The 17105-nt window shown below is 45.7% G+C and overlaps 1 long non-coding RNA gene across 1 annotated transcript; it reads right to left on the minus strand.

The window, feature by feature from the left end:
• Positions 1-10593: 10593 nt before the first annotated feature.
• LOC123332868 lies at positions 10594-16419 on the minus strand. Its single transcript, XR_006549998.1, has 2 exons — positions 16159-16419; positions 10594-11040 (listed from the first exon to the last, which is right to left on the minus strand). It is a non-coding gene; the product is annotated as an uncharacterized LOC123332868 (long non-coding RNA).
• Positions 16420-17105: the final 686 nt, after the last annotated feature.

Here is a 17105-nt window from a genome sequence, read left to right on the forward strand (position 1 = left end):
TGCTGTGTGGACTGGAATGAGCAAGTTTACCTCTCAGGGCCTCAGTTTCCTCATCTGTAAAATAGGCATGATATCTGCCAGGGTTGCTTTGAGGAGTAGAGAAGATATACTCAGAGCACCTAGTACAGTGCTTTTAGTAATATTATTTTTCTGGTACTTAAAGTTGCCAGTGGTGGAGGTTGAGCAGCCAGTGTGTAGGGATATTCCCTGGTCCCCAGTAATGAGATCCCCAGGCAGAAAACAACAAGAACCAGATGATTAAAATAAACACGAAAAGTGCTGTAGGGCAATGTGTGACTGAGGACAGACTAAGGTTTAATATCTTTACAATGTAAGAGCTCACTGGAATTTGTAGGGGAAATGTCAATACCCCAATAATGTAAATGAGAGGGTACAGCCGTTCCCTCCAGAGAAAGACAAATAGGGATCAAACCCAAGGAACAATATATCCTTTTTCTTTTCTTCTTTAGAAAGTAGTGAAAGACATAAAGATGGCTTTATTCCTATCAAATAGGAAAATTATTCATAAGAGGAATTCGATCCAGGTGAAGTTTCTAGCGAGAGTGAAACACCCAGCTGGCGAGGTGGCAGCCTCCCCGGGCAGGGACATTTTACAAGGTGATCCAACAGTGTGTACCAAAAGTCACAACAAGGCAGATGACCCCGGAGTCTCACTAATGTGTGTTTCTCCTGAGGAAATTATCCAATAGAAGAAAAAAGCCGAGTGAACAAAGATGCTGTGAAAAAATTTTAAAAGGCAGGGTATGCATCCATTAGTGGTTGATGCTGAATCAAGCCATGATGCTTCCACATGGAATACTCTGATGTGCTTAAAAGGGGAATGTTTTGAAGAGTGGGCATACCATGTGGAATAATGTTTATGGTATATTTTTAATTTAAAGACAGAGAACAAAAGGCTATTTACAGCATTATTGAAACTGCAAGCACATGTGCCCGTGTGCGGCAAGGATGGCCATTATGGGAAGAAGGAGCCCTTAAGAAAAGGGGGTGCCTGCACAAAGGGTGCCATGCACATGCAGATGCAAGTTCTGTCTCTAGGTCACCAAAGGTGGACCCAGAGTAGTTGCAGCAGCAGTGGACGGATTTGCTGGCCCTGAAAAGCAGACCTGGGGTGTGAAGGGAAGCTCTTTCCAGGAGTTGCTGGCAGTTCAGCTCTGGGAGGAACATTCTTGCAGCCAGAGCCTTGTAATGGAGACATGGATTGGGTCCTCTGGCATTGAGCTCCCAAGGGCTGGAGGTATGCAAGCAAAGATTGGAGCAGGTGGGCAGCTGGATGGGACATCACCTGTTTAGGTGGTTACTGCTACTGCTGCTAAGTTGCTTCAGTCGTGTCCGACTCTGTGCAACCCCATAGACGGCAGCCCACCAGGCTCCGCCGTCCCTGGGATTCTCCAGGCAAGAACACTGGAGTGGGTTGCCATTTTCTTCTCCAATGCATGAAAGTGAAAAGTGAAAGTGAAGCCGCTCAGTCGTGTCCAACTCGTAGCAACTCCATGGACTGCAGCCTACCAGGCTCCTCCATCCATGGGATTTTCCAGGCAAGAGTACTGGAGTGGGGTGCCATTGCCTTCTCCAGTTTAGGTGGTTAAATGATGCTAATCTCCTGCCTGCTCATAACAGCACATCTGGCCAGGTATCCCCCAAACAGAAACAGGGTAAACTCACTTGTTCATGGAACACAGGCAAGGAAAGAGGGAGAGAAAGAAGAAGGAGGAGGGAGGGAAAGAATGAGGGAGAGAGTAGGGAGAAAAGGAAGAAGGGAGAGATGGGGAAAGAAGAAAAGGAGAGGGAAGGAAGGGAGGAGAGGGGAGGCCTGTCACAGGCTAAGCAGGCATCTAATCCCATTGTAAACACTGTCAGAAACTTGTCTTCCTAATTGAAAAGCCCATGCGGCTGCTTAATCCAGTCCATGTTAATGAGACTAAAACACATTACGGCAGATATTGACTCCAGTCATCACAGTGCCAGGAGTGAGGACCCTAGAGGGAATACACTGACAGAAGCAAGGCTGGGTCAGTCTTGGCCTTGATGGACATCATCACGTTGTTCCGTCACTCCACCCATCCCTCGGTAAGACCTTCTCATACGCAAAGGGACTGCAGGATTTTCATGTGGGAAAGTACTACTCCCATTGATCAAACCAGTCAGTCCTAAAGGAAATCAGTCCTGAATATTCATTGGAAGGACTGATGCTGAAGCTGAAGCTCCAACACTATGGCCACCTGATGCAAAGAACTGACTCATTGGAAAAGACCCTGATCCTGGGAAAGATTGAAGGCAGGAGAAGGGGATGACAGAGGATGAGACGGTTGGATGGCATCACTGACTCAATGGACATGAGTTTGAGCAAGCTCCAGGAGGTGGTGAAGGACAGAGAATCCTGGTGTGCTATAGTCCATGGGGTCACAAAAAAGTTGGACACAACTGAGTGACTGAGAGGAGCTGAGCCACTCCTATTACCTAGATTATTGTCTCTCTTAAATGGAAGAACATGAGAAAAAAATGGAAAAAGGTGGTCTCTAAAGGCCTGGGTAAAAACATCTGCTCAAACAAGTATAGCAAAGTACAAATCTGTTCTTGGAATTTTTTTTTTTTTTTGCTAGTTTAATGACTTCAAACAAATTGCTACTAAACTAAAGTGGGTCATTTGGGAAGCTGTGGTTGAGGCTATGTTCAACCAATTCTCTCCTCCTGCTTGTGACATTTAACCCCTCCTACAAAAGGTTAATGCCGTTTTTTCAGCCTTGCTCTTAGCAAAAGACCTCTCATCATATTTTCAGTTAATTAATGAGACACTAAAGTGCTGTGGCCGTGGGCCTAGGTCTTGGAGTCGCACCCACCTTGTTCCAGCCTTGCCATCCCTCACGTGGGTCTCAGGACAGCTGTGGGTCAATTGCCTGCTCCAGCCTCGCCGTCACAGGCCATCCTCTGCACAGGCTACCAGAATGTTCTTTCCAATATACCATTCTGGTTCTGTTTAAAGGCCTTCTGTGTTCCATGTTGCCCAGTGGATAAAACCTAAACTTGTTCATCTTCATTCATCATCGTTCTAGCATAAGCTCCCCTCACCATGCCCCTAATCATCACCACCCCAGTTTCCACCACTGTCACACCCTTACACTGACACTCCAGCCATTGACCTACTTCACAGGGCTGGGCTCAAAACGCAGTCCTAGGCCAGTACACTTCAGATTTCATAGAACATGTAGTCATCTGGTTTGAAGAATTCTTAAAAATAGAATCCTAACTTTGCATAGCACATCTCAGTTTACCAGCCTTTTCATGTAAATTATCTCATTTAACCCTGACCTCAACCAACTCCCTGATGGACATTATTATGCGTATTCTACAGGTGAGGAGCCGGAGGCTCAGCCAGGTGACTCTGCCTGGAGGCAGAACTGGAACCCAAAACAGGAACCAGCTTCCTTGAGCACATCGTGCAGTCTGGCTCAAAGGTTTCCAAGATCCCAGGTATTATTTCTCTTATCCTACAAAAGAGGAAGCTGGGGCACAGAGGGGCCCAGGAACTTGCTGATACCGCAAAGCTACTGAGTAGTGGGACTAGATAGATCCCCAACCCATCCAGCTCAATGCCCACATCCCAGCTGTCTTTTCGTGGCAGCTGTAAAGAGACCAAGTTGAAGTTACCCTTTGACCTTGGCAGTCATTCATCGTCAGGTTCCAGGAACAGGGTCTTCCAGATCATTATTTAGAATGTGATGGGAAGTGAGCATTTAACCAGACAACAGCTGTCGTGTGAATTGAGTGACCCAGTTGTCCTTGAGAAATGTGTGTCTTCTGGGAGTGACTCCCAGCCCTTTCTGTCCCCTGATCTGAGGTGACTAATGAGAAATTCACATCCAACCCTGAACCCAGTGGCAAAGAGAAGAGCTGTAACCCTGGACTGGCAAGTCAGATGCTCCATACCCTCAAGTTGTGTTTCACTGACTGGTTTAAAATCATAGTTACCTGTTCAGTTATCTGCTCATTCATTCATTCCACAAACATTTCTTGAGACCTGCATTGTGGCAGGAGCCAGGCATTCCCACATGTGGAAATGTGGCCCTCATCCTTGGGGGCTTTAGTCTAGTGGGGAGCTAGACGGGTAAGTGTATGAGATTTTCTTAGCCAACTCCTGCCTTTACCACAAGAAGGAGCTGAGGCCTAGAGATGGGGGAGGCCCTCTGTTTTCAAAGAAGAGATTTGCACAATTTTGCATTCGAGCCAGAGACCTCACGGTGGCATTTTTTTCAGGAGGCCAAAGGGGTTGAGGTTTCTTTTTTCCCCAAGGCAACCTGTAGAAACGTTCCTTTGACAAGATAGTTAAACATCTGTGTTTATAAGTCAGATAAGGAGGAATCTGGCAGCCGAGGGCTTCATGAAGGTATTGCTTCCAAAGACACAGTCCGAGCCGGAGACATCCAGAGGCGGCAGCCAGGGCCTGGCCCGAGCCGCGGGTGCCAGTTTCCTCCCTCTGGTCTCCCATCTTGGTGGGACACCCTGGCCGGAGTCCAGGTCTGGACTTGCTCTTCACTGAGTGGTTGTTTGATGGATGGACTTCATCTCATCTCTATCTTTTTTCATCCAACACTCAGCTCACACAGAGATCAGAACATCTCTTAATTCTGCTGTTTCTCATCTCCTAGATCGTACTGAGCTCTTTATCTTCATAGTCAAGGTCCTTAGTGCAGCTCCCTGTGCCAGACTTGTCTCTCCTCCCCAAATATGCCCACATCCCATGCTGAACCCAGATCAAAGTTCTCATTCCAAAGCAAGCACCTTCTTTCCTGTAAGCCTGTGCCCTTACCATCTGGCCCCTCTGGTGGGCACACCCGGCCCCAGGCCTTTGCTCCTGTCCATGAAGACCCCTCCTTCTCCCCATCAGGATGATAAGATTGGCATCTCTTTGAGTGTGTGCCACTTCCCTGGGTGTTGAGGCAGTCCCCGTGGCAGAATGCTCTGGATGTTTCCTCTGCACATCCCCCTGGTCAGAGTAAAATGCACAAGGAGCAATTTGGGAACAGTATCAGGCAACACACTATCAGTTAAGGGACTAGTGAGAATGCAACTAGGTGCTTTGCTTTCCCCAGAGAACAGCTGATCAACTCCACAAGGAGGGTGACTGCAAAAGTAAGTGCAAACAAGTTCACTGTTAACGCAGGGCTCCTCTCTTCCATGGAAGGTTTTACTTGGACTCAAATTGTAAGTCTGTGGTTCAGTCTGTAGGTGAACAATGCTCACAACCTCAGAGCCTTAGTTTACCCATATATAAAATAGGATGGATGACACCTCCCCCTCCAATTGGTGGAGGTGGAAGTGCTTTGTCGACTGTGATGTGAACCCAGCAGAAGATCCCAAGTACCTGGTGGCATCTGATTTCTGTCCCCCTATACCAAAGACACCACCTGAACAGCCTACAAGCAGTGAGCGATTTCATCATACAAGCTCAGGGTAGCTAGGAGGGATCCCACAGAAAGACTCCAGTTGAACTCTTCCTGAGACCTGGAGGTGCAGAGGGCTGGTGGAGGCAGGACCTACTGCACACAGGAGCCTTGAATGCCCCACAACTCAGAACAGGAAGGGTATGTGAGCTTGCAGTAGGGTGGAGTCAGAGGGTCCAGGGCCAGGGCTCTGGTATCACGGAAGAGAAGCTAGATAGAGGGACCCATTCCCAGTCCTCTGGGTGGTTATCTATAACCTAGTGAGATAAAAGGAGGGACAAAGGCCAGGGACACAGAACGTCCTAGATCTAGGCCCACTCCACCACAGATTTGCTGTGTTCTTTGAGGCAAGTCTCTTCCTCTCTCTGGGCCTTAGAGCTCAGAGATAAGATAATAAAATAAGAACAAGGTGGCCTCTAAGTCCCCTGTAAGCCCTGAAATTCAGTGGGTCAATGAAAAATCTCCCTCAGTTAGCAGACTGCTCCTGCACAAACCCACAGTATGAAAGAAACCAAAGCAGCTTGTTCTATATCCGTCTGGAAACTCCCTGAATCAATCTCCTCTCCCCACAGATGCTTGCTATAGCCTTTCTGGATCTTGGCATCAGAGCCACAAGTTCCAGGTATATCTCCATATTTGATGCAGTTTCTCATTAGGCTAAAGAAATCTTTCCTTCCAAACCAAAGCCAAGAGGAGCCATCTGCAACATGGAGCTGAGAATAAAGCAGAAGCAAAAAAACAAAAAACAAAAACTGCTGTGTTGTTGTGAGTGGAGAAGAGGTCAAAAATGACCACTCAGTCTCGGGAGGCAGAGATGACATTGGAATGCCAGGCCTTGACCCCAGGTGGGTCAGATGGAAGGACAGTCTGTGTCCCATGAAACTGACCCTCCTCACAATAGCCTCAGGAGTTAGGTTTCATTTCCCCCATTTTAGAGGTAAGGAAATCATAGCTCAGAGAGGCAAAGTTGCGTGCTGAAGGTCACACAGCCAGTGGCCAAATCAAGCATCAAAAGGTGGTCTCACTGGGCTGCATGACCTCCCTTCAGAATGCTGACACTGATCTGTTATATGCACGTCCCCATTTCCGGTATCCCTCCAATGACAAGAGCTGGGTAGACTCAACTCTTATCCCAGGACTCTCAAACACAGAAAAGATGCTCAGTAAGTGTGGGAGGAATTGAACTGAACTGAATTGAATTTCCACGGAAACCCACCTGACACTGGAAATTGATGGACAGGTGATCCCTTGTCAGGGCTCTGTGGTGTGTATCATCTCCACAGTGGCTCCTGGGGAGTCGGGGAGACAGACAAAGTGTTTCCATCCCAGCGGGGGGCATAAGGTCAGACTCTTAGAAAGAATTAATAATATCCAAGGACTTCCTCTGGAACAGTAGGGGGGAATAAAGATTCTTCAAAGAAGACCTAATAGTGAATTCTCTGGATTTTCCAGCTAATTTGAAGGTACCTACTTGGAACATTTTCTTGTCAGAAAAGATTTTAAAATACATTCATTCAGTGTGACATGATAATTGGGCCTGGCTGCCTGATGAATGCCTTTTATCTATTCCTGAGCTATTGTTCCCTGGGATCGAGCTGATGGGCTGGAACGGGCACTTTGTTAACTGCACAAACAGAGCTACTTGTAATGATTTCTGGCCATGGGATGCAATGGGGTCTCAGAAAGATGCTGTCGGGGGTTGTAATGATAAGGTGTCAGTGAAATAAGGAACTTTAGAGATAGATCAGAAAAGGCAACTTCTTCATTGTTTCCCTGGGGAAGACCGAGGCCCAGGGAGGGGCAGGACCAGCCAGTACCACGTGGCAGGGAGACAGATGGCAGAGGTGGGACTTTGACCTGGAGGTTCCGACCCAGAAGGCAAGCCTCTCCTTCCTGCCTACAGGAGTCCAATGGAGAAACAGCAATGGACAGTGTGAGTCCTTGTCACTAATGCCCCCCACTTGATCCTCAGCCTGTTGCCAGGGAACACTCACCTGCTTCATGCCAGGGTTTGGCTGCCTGAGTGTGATGTGTTTCTGACAGCTGCCTCTTCTCAGCTACACAATGCTGTTATCAAATCAGCTATTTTCACAGGCCCTTTTCCCTTTCTCCTTCTTTTATCGTTTCCTTTATTTTAATGCCTTTGTCTTATCGAAGGCAAATTTCCAGGCCTGGCCATCTGATAATCATTTGCAAAGGCTCCATGCTTCTTTATCATCCTTTATGAGAAGGAAGGATTTATTTGGACTTATTGTTTATCTTTACATAGTATTATGGCTTGTATTGATTTTACTGTTGAAGTTTCTTCAGTATTTTTTTAAACCAGTTTCTCTGTTAGGATTTCTGAGACAACTCTATATGTTAATAAATTGTTTGCAAAATTATGACTGGAGTTTTCTGCTTTGTCAGAGCAGGGTGGCTATTTGTCTTTAAAAACTCAGTGAACTGCCTTTCATTAACATTTAACGAATAAAAGCGTTCCACTGGGAGGTGGAAGTTGACATTTCCATTGTTTTCCTTAGAAAACACCATGATGTTAATCATCCCTCAAGGGACTTCATTTTTACAAAAGTAAAGTAACAAAGGCCCAGGGTAAGTGTGGTTTTCTGTGCACATGTGTTGGTATTTAAACACGAATGTGTGTCTGTGTTTCCATGCTTGTGTCTGTGTCTAAATGTGTATTTATGATGCATGTGATTATATTTGTCTGCCAAGGTGTAATCGGCCGTGTGTGTGTCTACGTGGTGGGTGGTGGTGGTGTGTGTGTGTGAATCTGTGTGAATTTGAATGTATGCGCATTGTGTGTCTTATGGCCATGTGACTATGTTCATGAGTAGATGTTTTCATGCATATGTGCTGGCTTGTATATGTCTATCCATGTGTGTAAATGGGTGCTGTGTATGTGATGATTTGGGGTTTATACGTCCATGTATCTGATTATAGGCACTTGTGTGGGGATGTCTTTGTCCGTGTTTTTCTGCTTGAGTGTTTGCAGGATGGAAATGTTCAGATTAGTGTTCAATCTCCTATATACAGGTACACAGTACCCTCTAGTGGGCATCAAAAGAAAGCATCCCCAAACCCGGCAAAAAAAGCAGGACATGAATCACCTCCAGTTTCCCACTAGTCCATTGTTACCTGCAGGGCAAAGTTTCTAGGATGGTCCTTGAGAGGCAGGGGAAGGTAAGGCTCCCACTTAACAGGAAACTCCCTGCAGGGTCCATCCCACTGGCAGCTGCTTCATAGTGTGGGGAGAAAGGACTCACGCTCTGATATAGAGGCTAGGTCACTGAACTTCCACCTGGTGAGTCACCGGGCCAGGAGGAAGGGGACCTGCACACCATAAGACCAAAGCACAGAGGAGCTTTACTCAGAGCTTCCATATTTGGTGGGGCCCTGCCTTCTCCACTGTCCAACTCAGGCCCAATTATAAGGACATGCTCAGCTCCATGCCCTTTATGTACCAATGTACCAACTTCAATGTCCCAGGAAATAGGATCTCTTCACCTGGGATGCTGTATAAATTTCCTCTTGCTGCTGTAACACATTACTACAAACTTAGTGGCTTAAAACAACCCAAAGGTATTATTTTAGAGTTCTAGAGGTCAGAAGTCTGAGTGGGCAGGATTTCGTACCTTCTGGGGGCTCTCAAGGAGAATCTGTTTCCTTGCCTTTTCCAGCTTCTGGAGGCTAACTGCCACCCTTGGCTCCTGGCCCCGCATCACTCTGACACCTGTTTCTGTTTCATATCTCTGTCTTTTAATTCCAACTCTCTTGCCTCCCTCTTTCTTGTACCCTTGCAATTACATTGGACCCACCTGGATATTACAGAATACTCTTCCCATCTCAAGATCCTGAATCATATCTCCTAAGTCTCTTACTACATGAGATAACGTTCTCAGGTTCTGGGTATCAGGATGTGGGTAACTTCGGGGACCCATTGCTCAGCCTACTTCAGATACTCGTCTCCAGAGTCCCTCATCTCCCTGTGCAATTCTGTGTACTTCCAGACAGACAGAACTTGAGCACCTAAATTCATTTGTGGGATGCCTACCCTACGTCTGACATTGCACTAAAGTCTTAATGGACTGTCTCACTGAATCCTTTCAACACGTCTATGAGGCAAGCACTATTGCTACAGTTAAACCGAGACCCAGCAAGGCTAAATAATTTGCCCAAAGTCACACAGCTGGAAGTTGTGGGGACATATTTTGAACCCAGAAGTTTTCATCTTCAAAACCATGTTCCTCACCATTAAAAGATATCACAAGGGGCAAACTTCCATTTTACAGGTGAGAAAACTGAAACCCAGAGGTAGGGCATTTGATAGTAATTTGACATCAATCAATGCCTAAAGAGAAATGTAAACATCTGTCATTTTAGGAACTGCTATTCCAAGCAGTCATGGGCGATTCAGGGCATAAAAATTGTTTTAAAGACAGATGTATTAAGGTATAATTAACATACAGTAAAATTTGCCCACTTTTTGCTGTACAGCTCTATGAATTTTGACAAGTGTATGTAGTTTTATAACCACTATTACAATCAAGAAATAGCATATATAGTCAAACCCCTCCTTCAATCCCAGCCCCTCCAACCACATATTTTTATGTTCCTTTGGTATTTGCATTTTCCAGGATGTCATAGGTGACTTTTTAATTCTCTTTTTTACTGGGATATTATTTACATGTTGTAAAATGTATGTTTCTGGGCATAAAGTTCTACTACAGAGTTTCAACAAAAATGCCCATAGACATGTAAGCAATGCCACAGTCAAGACACAGAACAGCTCTATCACACCCCCAAATCCCCCTGGGCTGTACTTCTGTGGTCCTCTTTCCTCCACACCCTCACAGTCAGTGATCTATTTTCTGTTCCCATAATTTTGTCTTTTCCAGAATGGCATATGAATAGAATCATACAGTATGTAGCCACTGAGTATTTCTTCTTTCACTAGCAATAATGCATCTGAGATTTATCCACATCAGCAGTTCATTCCTTCTCATTGCTGATCAGTATTCCATTGTATGAAGGTAACTCTTTGTTTATACATTCACCAGTTGAAAGATGTTTAGGTTTTTTCCCAATGTGGTGGTTACGAACTTTCCTTTGTAGTTTCTGCTGGATTTGCTTTGATAATATTTCACTGACACTGTTTGTATTTATATTCATAAGGAATATTGAACTATAGCTTTTTTTTTTAGGTGGATGTCTTTGTCTGCTTTTAGGACCAGGGAGTTCTGGCCTTATAAAATAATTGGGAAGTGTTTCCTCTTCTTTAGTTTCTCTAAGAGTTTGTGTAGAATTGGTATTATTTCTTCCTTAAATGACTTGGTATTAGAATTCACCAGTGAAGCCATTCGAGCCTGGAGTTTCCTTTGTTGGAAGGTTTTCAATTATGAATTCAATTTGTTTAACAGATACAGGGCTATTCTTGTTATCTATTTCTTCCTGAGTGAAGCTTTGGTAGTTGGTGTCTTCCAAGATATTTTTCCATTTCATCTGAGTTATTAAATTTATTATTATAAATCTGGGGAGAAAGTGCTGAAATAACCAAACGCAGAAGTGAATGAGTCACCTAAGGAGACCACAGCAAACAAAGAACAGAAATTCTGGGTTAGGAAATAATCTGAAATTTATGAAAAACATAATGCTCTTTTGAAACAAGTCAGTGTATTAAAAAGTACAATTATGCACAAAGATGTAAAGCAAAGTCTTACCAAAAAACTGGAAACCACATAAACGCCAAAGAAAGTTTATAGAGTCTATTCACCTGATAGAATGTATATGTCATTTAAATCATGTAACCAAAATATTAATAGTTATTTGTTGAAGTTTTGAGTCTATGAAAGTGAAAGTCACCCAGTCCTGTCTGACTCTTTGCGATCCCATGGACTATACAGTCCATGGAATCCTCCAGGCCAGAATACTGGAGTGGGTAGCCTTTCCCTTCTCCAGGGGATCTTCCCAACCCAGGGATCAAATCCAGGTCTCCCATAATTCGGGTAGGTTCTTTACCAGTTGAACCACAAGGGAAGACCAAGAATACTGGAGTGGGTAGCCTATCCCTTCTCCAGCAGATCTTCCCAACCCAGGAATCTAACCAGGGTCTCCTGCATTGCAGGTGGATTCTTTACCAACTGAGCTATGAGGGAAGCCCTTTGAGTCTATGGGGTCCTTTTTTCTTCTTCTTTTTTGTTTCCTCAAAATTTGCTATTTAACATTTATTAATGGAGAGGGCAATGGCACCCCACTCAAGTACACTTGCCTGGAAAATCCCATGGATGGAGGAGCCTGGAAGGCTGCAGTCCATGGGGTCGCTGAGGGTCGGACATGACTGAGCTACTTCACTTTCACTTTTCACTTTCATGCATTGGAGAAGGAAATGGCAACCCACTCCAGTGTTCTTGCCTGGAAAATCCCAGGGACAGGGAAGCCTGGTGGGCTGCCATCTATGGGGTCGCACAGAGTCGGACATGACTGAAGTGACTTAGCAATAGCAATAGCAGCAGATTTTTTAAAATGCATATATTAGTTTTATTTACAGCTATATCCTCAGAACCTAGTACTTCAGTTCAGTTCAGTTCAGTCACTCAGTCGTGTCCGACTCTTTGCAACCCCATGAATTGCAGCATGCCAGGCCTCCCTGTCCATCACCAACTCCCGGAGTTCACTCAAACTCACGTCCATCGAATCGGTGATGCCATCCAGCCATCTCATCCTCTGTTGTCCCCTTCTCCTCCTGCCCCCAATCCCTCCCAGCATTAGAGTCTTTTCCAATGAGTCAACTCTTCGCATGAGGTGGCCAAAGTACTGGAGTTTCAGCTTTAGCATCAGTCCTTCCAAAGAACACCCAGGGCTGATCTCCTTTAGAATGGACTGGTTGGATCTCCTTGCAGTCCAAGGGACTCTCAAGAGTCTTTGTGGGTAACAAATAAATATTTATTAAATATAAATCAAGCAACTCCTAGCTTTAATTTTTCCCATGAGCTTGATAACTTGAATACATCCCTCAAGATCCTATAGAAAATGCCCCTCCTCTAGGAAGGCTTCTGCAACCCTTCCATAGTGCTTTTATTGCACTTGGTGTTAGCACAGAGCCAAAGCAGGAGACTATAGGCAGCACCTTATATAAATCCTCGCAGCTTAGTTTAGTTTCAAAATGTTCCTTAGGAATTTGGTAACTATCAAAACGCCTAACCCCATCAACTAGAACAAAACAAATGATTCTATGGCATTTTCTAAGACAGAAGGTATTTTATCTATTAATCATCGTTGCCTTCTTTTTTTGCCTTTCTTTTAGTGCTAAAATGTTTCTGTTTTCTTTTAAAGTAAACTTTTAATTTTGGAATAAACTTAGATTTAAAGTTGTGTGGATAAGAGAGACTTTCCTCCACAAATAGCACTTTTCGTTATGTGTCAAAGCAAAGAAATTTGACACTGGTACATGATTATTAAGTAAACTCCGGATTTCATTTGGATTTCATTGGTTTTCCATTAATGTCCTCTTTCTACTCCATGATCAAATGCCAGGCATCATGATACATTGAGCTATTGTGTCTCCTCATGGTCTGCTCTGGTCTGTGACAGCTTTTGTTTGTTTGTTTGTTTTTCTTGAGCTTGATAATCTCAAATCCTGGGTATCCTATAGAATGTCCCCCACTCTGGTTTATCTAATGTTCTTCTAATGCTTAGATTGGGATTACAGGTTGATGGAAAGACTGGCACAGAGGTGAAGTGCCTTTCTCATCTCATGATTCCAGGTGACACGACGTCACTGGTAAGGTTCTCCTTGATCGCTTGGTTGAGGTAGCATTTGCTAGGAGTCTCCACTGGAGAGGTACTATTTCTTTTCCTTTCTATGCTTTATTCTTTGGAAGCAAAGCTAGGATCTAGAATTTTATCTCATGGGTCCCAGAACCTATTGCCATGTTATAATTGTTAGGTGGAGACCCAATATCTGAGAATTACTATAAACATGCTATGCTGTGTTACTCAGATTACAAAATAACCCTAACTATGAAAAGGTAGGATGGGCATGTTAGTGGAACTAATTAGTGCTGTTTGTCATGAGCCCTGTTCACATCTCCAGTCCTGGTTGTATCTGGCCCCCGATGACAAATGACACAGTTGTTTCCAGGCACCTGCTCTGGACTAGCTGTTGTCTCGGACTCTGTGGCTTGGACCATGGAGTTGAGCTCCTCCAACCCCTGTCTTATACAGTAGGCGAAACTGCAGACCAGAGAGGGAGAGGGCTTGCCTAAAGTCACACAGCTCTTGAGTAGCAGAACCAGAACTGGAACTTGATTGCATCACTTTCCCAGTGTTTGCAGTAATGTTAGTCGTGATCTGGGACCCTCCTTCCCCAAACTCCTATTCAGTCAAGAAGGGTACTCTGCTTTTCTGCATGGTTTCCCATTCCAGTCTTGTATCTTGAGTTCCTATTCTACAACCAGCCAGGAGGGTCCAGAGAAGGATAATCATATTAATACGTCCACACAGCCCTCAAGGAGTTCTTGGCAAGCAGGGTGACAGTTCCCCTGAGTAGTACATGCTGACACAGAGTAAGTGTAAATAGTTGTTGGATGAATGGACTAACAGAAACACTTTAAATTCACAGCCCCTTCCATCTGGTTAAGGCCTGTCACCCACCTTGATGGTAGCATATTCCATACCTTGAGAACACTTAATGACCTCGACCTTTATACCAGGGGTTTGACTAAAGACCTATCAAGAGTCCCTCCCCTATAAGAACCTATACTCTGAGAGCAGGGGCCATGTGGCTCTAGCTTACCAGCTGGATGTCAGCATTTAGCAAAGATGTTTGATGGATGAGTGAGTGAGTGGGTGAATGAATAAGGTCCCAGGCACAGAGAAGACTGGGCTGTCACACACACACAACACAGCCAAGTCTTCTAGAGGCCCAGATGCAGCTTCCATTTCTCACCAGCTGCCAGGCCATCACATCAGACGCAGGTTTTCAAATAGAAGCGAGAAGTTGAATGTTTGAAGCTAAACAAAGCAGTGAGCTAAGCCAATTTTCCTAGAGGCAAGCTGCTTCCCCCTCTACCCTGCCTGGCACCCCAGAGCCCGCAGCCAGGCCTGTCCCACTGCCAACCCTCAGCTTCCAATATCTGCACCCAGTCAGAGAATGTGGGGCTAGGGGCTTCTGCAAGGGAGGTCCCCCACCATCTTCCTATTCTGTACAGCCAGGGAAGACTGCCTCTTTTCCCCTAGTCTACCCCACTCCCAGCCAACACACCCAGGTCCTGGGGTAGAAAGGGGAGGAGATCTATATTCAGGAGTGGAAAGAAGAAAAGAAGATAGGAGAGCCTACACCTGGGCACCCACGGAGCTCTGCTAGGTGCTGGGTACCCCACCTAGGCTAGTAGTTCGCAGCTCATTACCAGTCAGAGGCAGGGGCTGTCACTGCATTTTACAGATGTGGAAAAGGAGGCTCAGAGAGGTTACTAACTTGCCAAAGCCGCAAAGTCCCATCTGCGGCAGAGCGGATAGAACCTCAGCTCAGTCTGATTCCAGAGCCTGAAGTCTGGCCTCAGGCTGTGGGGAAGAGGTTTCTGGTCCCAAACTCTCTTGTCTTCCTCAGTGCCAGAGTAATTCCCTTTTCTCTTCAGTCCAGATGAAATGCCACCAGGATGATTCACCTCCTTATTTATTTTGGTTTTGTTTTTAAGGCTAAAATAAGTAATGAGGGGCAGAGGTGTAGCTATTAGCCATTCAATCCCTGGTGAATTACTCCAATCCATTTGCTTTCCTCTTTTAAAACTGTTATTTTATTGAAGTTGATTTACAATGTTGTGTTCCTTTGTGTTCCTTTTGATTCTACCCCCAGCTGAGTCTCCCTTGCATGGAGCAGAAGGAAATGCTAGGAAAAGAGAGATAGGGTCACTTAACAGCCTTCACTGTAATCCGTGTGCAGATCAGGAAACTGAGGTCAAAAGCAAAGAAGAGAAATGCCCAAAGCCAGGTTAGGAAAGCAGGTAGAGTGAGACCCCAGTTCAGGAATAGGAAAGGAGATTCCCGACGCCAGGGTGCACTCTTCCTAGCAAAGCTCCCTGGTGGAGGTGAAGGAAAAGCAAAGGTGAAGGTAGGGGAAGGGTGTGGAAGGAAAGATGGAGGTTTTCAGAGAAAGAGGGTTTTTCTGAAAGGGGCCACTGGGATACAGTTGCCTGTCCTAGAAAAGGAGGCCCAGCCACCCCCACCCCACCAGCACCCACCTACTTAGACGCTGGTTTAAGAAGGTGCAAGGAACCTAACCCCATAGCAGGCAATAGCCTAGCATCTACCTGGAGCTCTGCTCCACCACTCACAAGGCTTGTGGATCCCTCTGAGCCTCGGTGTCCTCTCCTGTAAAATGACTGCTTCCCTTTGAGGGAAGAGTTCATGACTATAACGCATATAGTAACCCTAGCATGGGGCTTCCCTGGTGGCTCTGTGGTAAAGAATCTTCCTGCCTGCAGTGCTGAGGATGTGAGTTTAATCCCTGAGCTAGGAAGATCCCCTGGAGAAGGAAATGGCAACTGAGTCCAATATTCTTGCCTGGGAAATTCATAGACAGAGGAGTCTGGCAGGCTACAGTCCACCGGGTCGCAAAAGAGTTGGGCAGGATTGGCGACTAAACACACACACACACCCCTAGTATATGATTGGCTGTCATTAAAAAGAGAACTGCTACCTTTTGTTAGGGCTAGAAATGGACCTCTCACTTGGTCCTCTCTCTAATTCCCCCTGGGGCTGACTTGAGATCTCTCACTGGTCTGCACAACCCCTCCCAGGCATCGTGTGGAGGCCAGGCCTGGGACCCAGGAAACGCGAATTCAGTTCCCACCTCTTCTACAGACATGCTGTGTGACCATGGACTGGTGCCTTCACTTCTTTGGGCCTTAAATCTCCCATCTGGTAGTGAGCTTAATAGTCTCCAAGTGCTTTATTTCATTTACCCCTTATCCCTACCTCAGGTGAATAGAATTCACGATATTCCCCTTTCACTGATGTGGAAATCAGGGCACAGAGAGGTTAAGTGATATGCCACAGGTTATTCATCTAGTAAGAGGCAGTCAGGATGCAGTCAGGTCTCTCTGACTTCAGTCATCCTGGAGGACCTTAGAGGAGCGGTGAGGCAGATGGTGACCATGGTGGCTTGTGACCAGACAGGCTTGTGAGCCTGTGACAGATTTAAGACGGCACAAGACTGGGATGCTGGGAGGGGCTGGGGGAATGCCTGACTCATCAAGGCAGCTGCAAGGGGAGGAGCTGGTGAGGACTGGAGGTAGTGGGGGGAATTGGGCCAGAGCCAAGACTATGGTCAGGAGCAGAGGGTGACCCTTGGAAAGTCTGGGGGGCCTCATGGGTACAGGGAGGAGCTCTGGGCTGAAGTTAGAACTCCTGGATGGCAGAGGATTTGTGTTGTGCCAAAGGCTGACATAGGAATCATGGCCTTGGGTATAATGCTGATCCATCCCATGATTACTGTATATTTACAGCTCTCTTCCCTGCATGATCTGCAGATATTTATCAATACATCCTCATGGTAATCTGGGGAGGGTAATGGGGGCAGTGATACCTGTTGAGCAAAATTTAGAGGTGGGTATTGGGTGGGAGCAGACAATTTAGAAAGATTTG

The sequence above is a fragment of the Bubalus bubalis genome, chromosome 3, assembly GCF_019923935.1.
Source record: "Bubalus bubalis isolate 160015118507 breed Murrah chromosome 3, NDDB_SH_1, whole genome shotgun sequence".
Classification (NCBI taxonomy): Eukaryota; Metazoa; Chordata; class Mammalia; order Artiodactyla; family Bovidae; genus Bubalus; species Bubalus bubalis.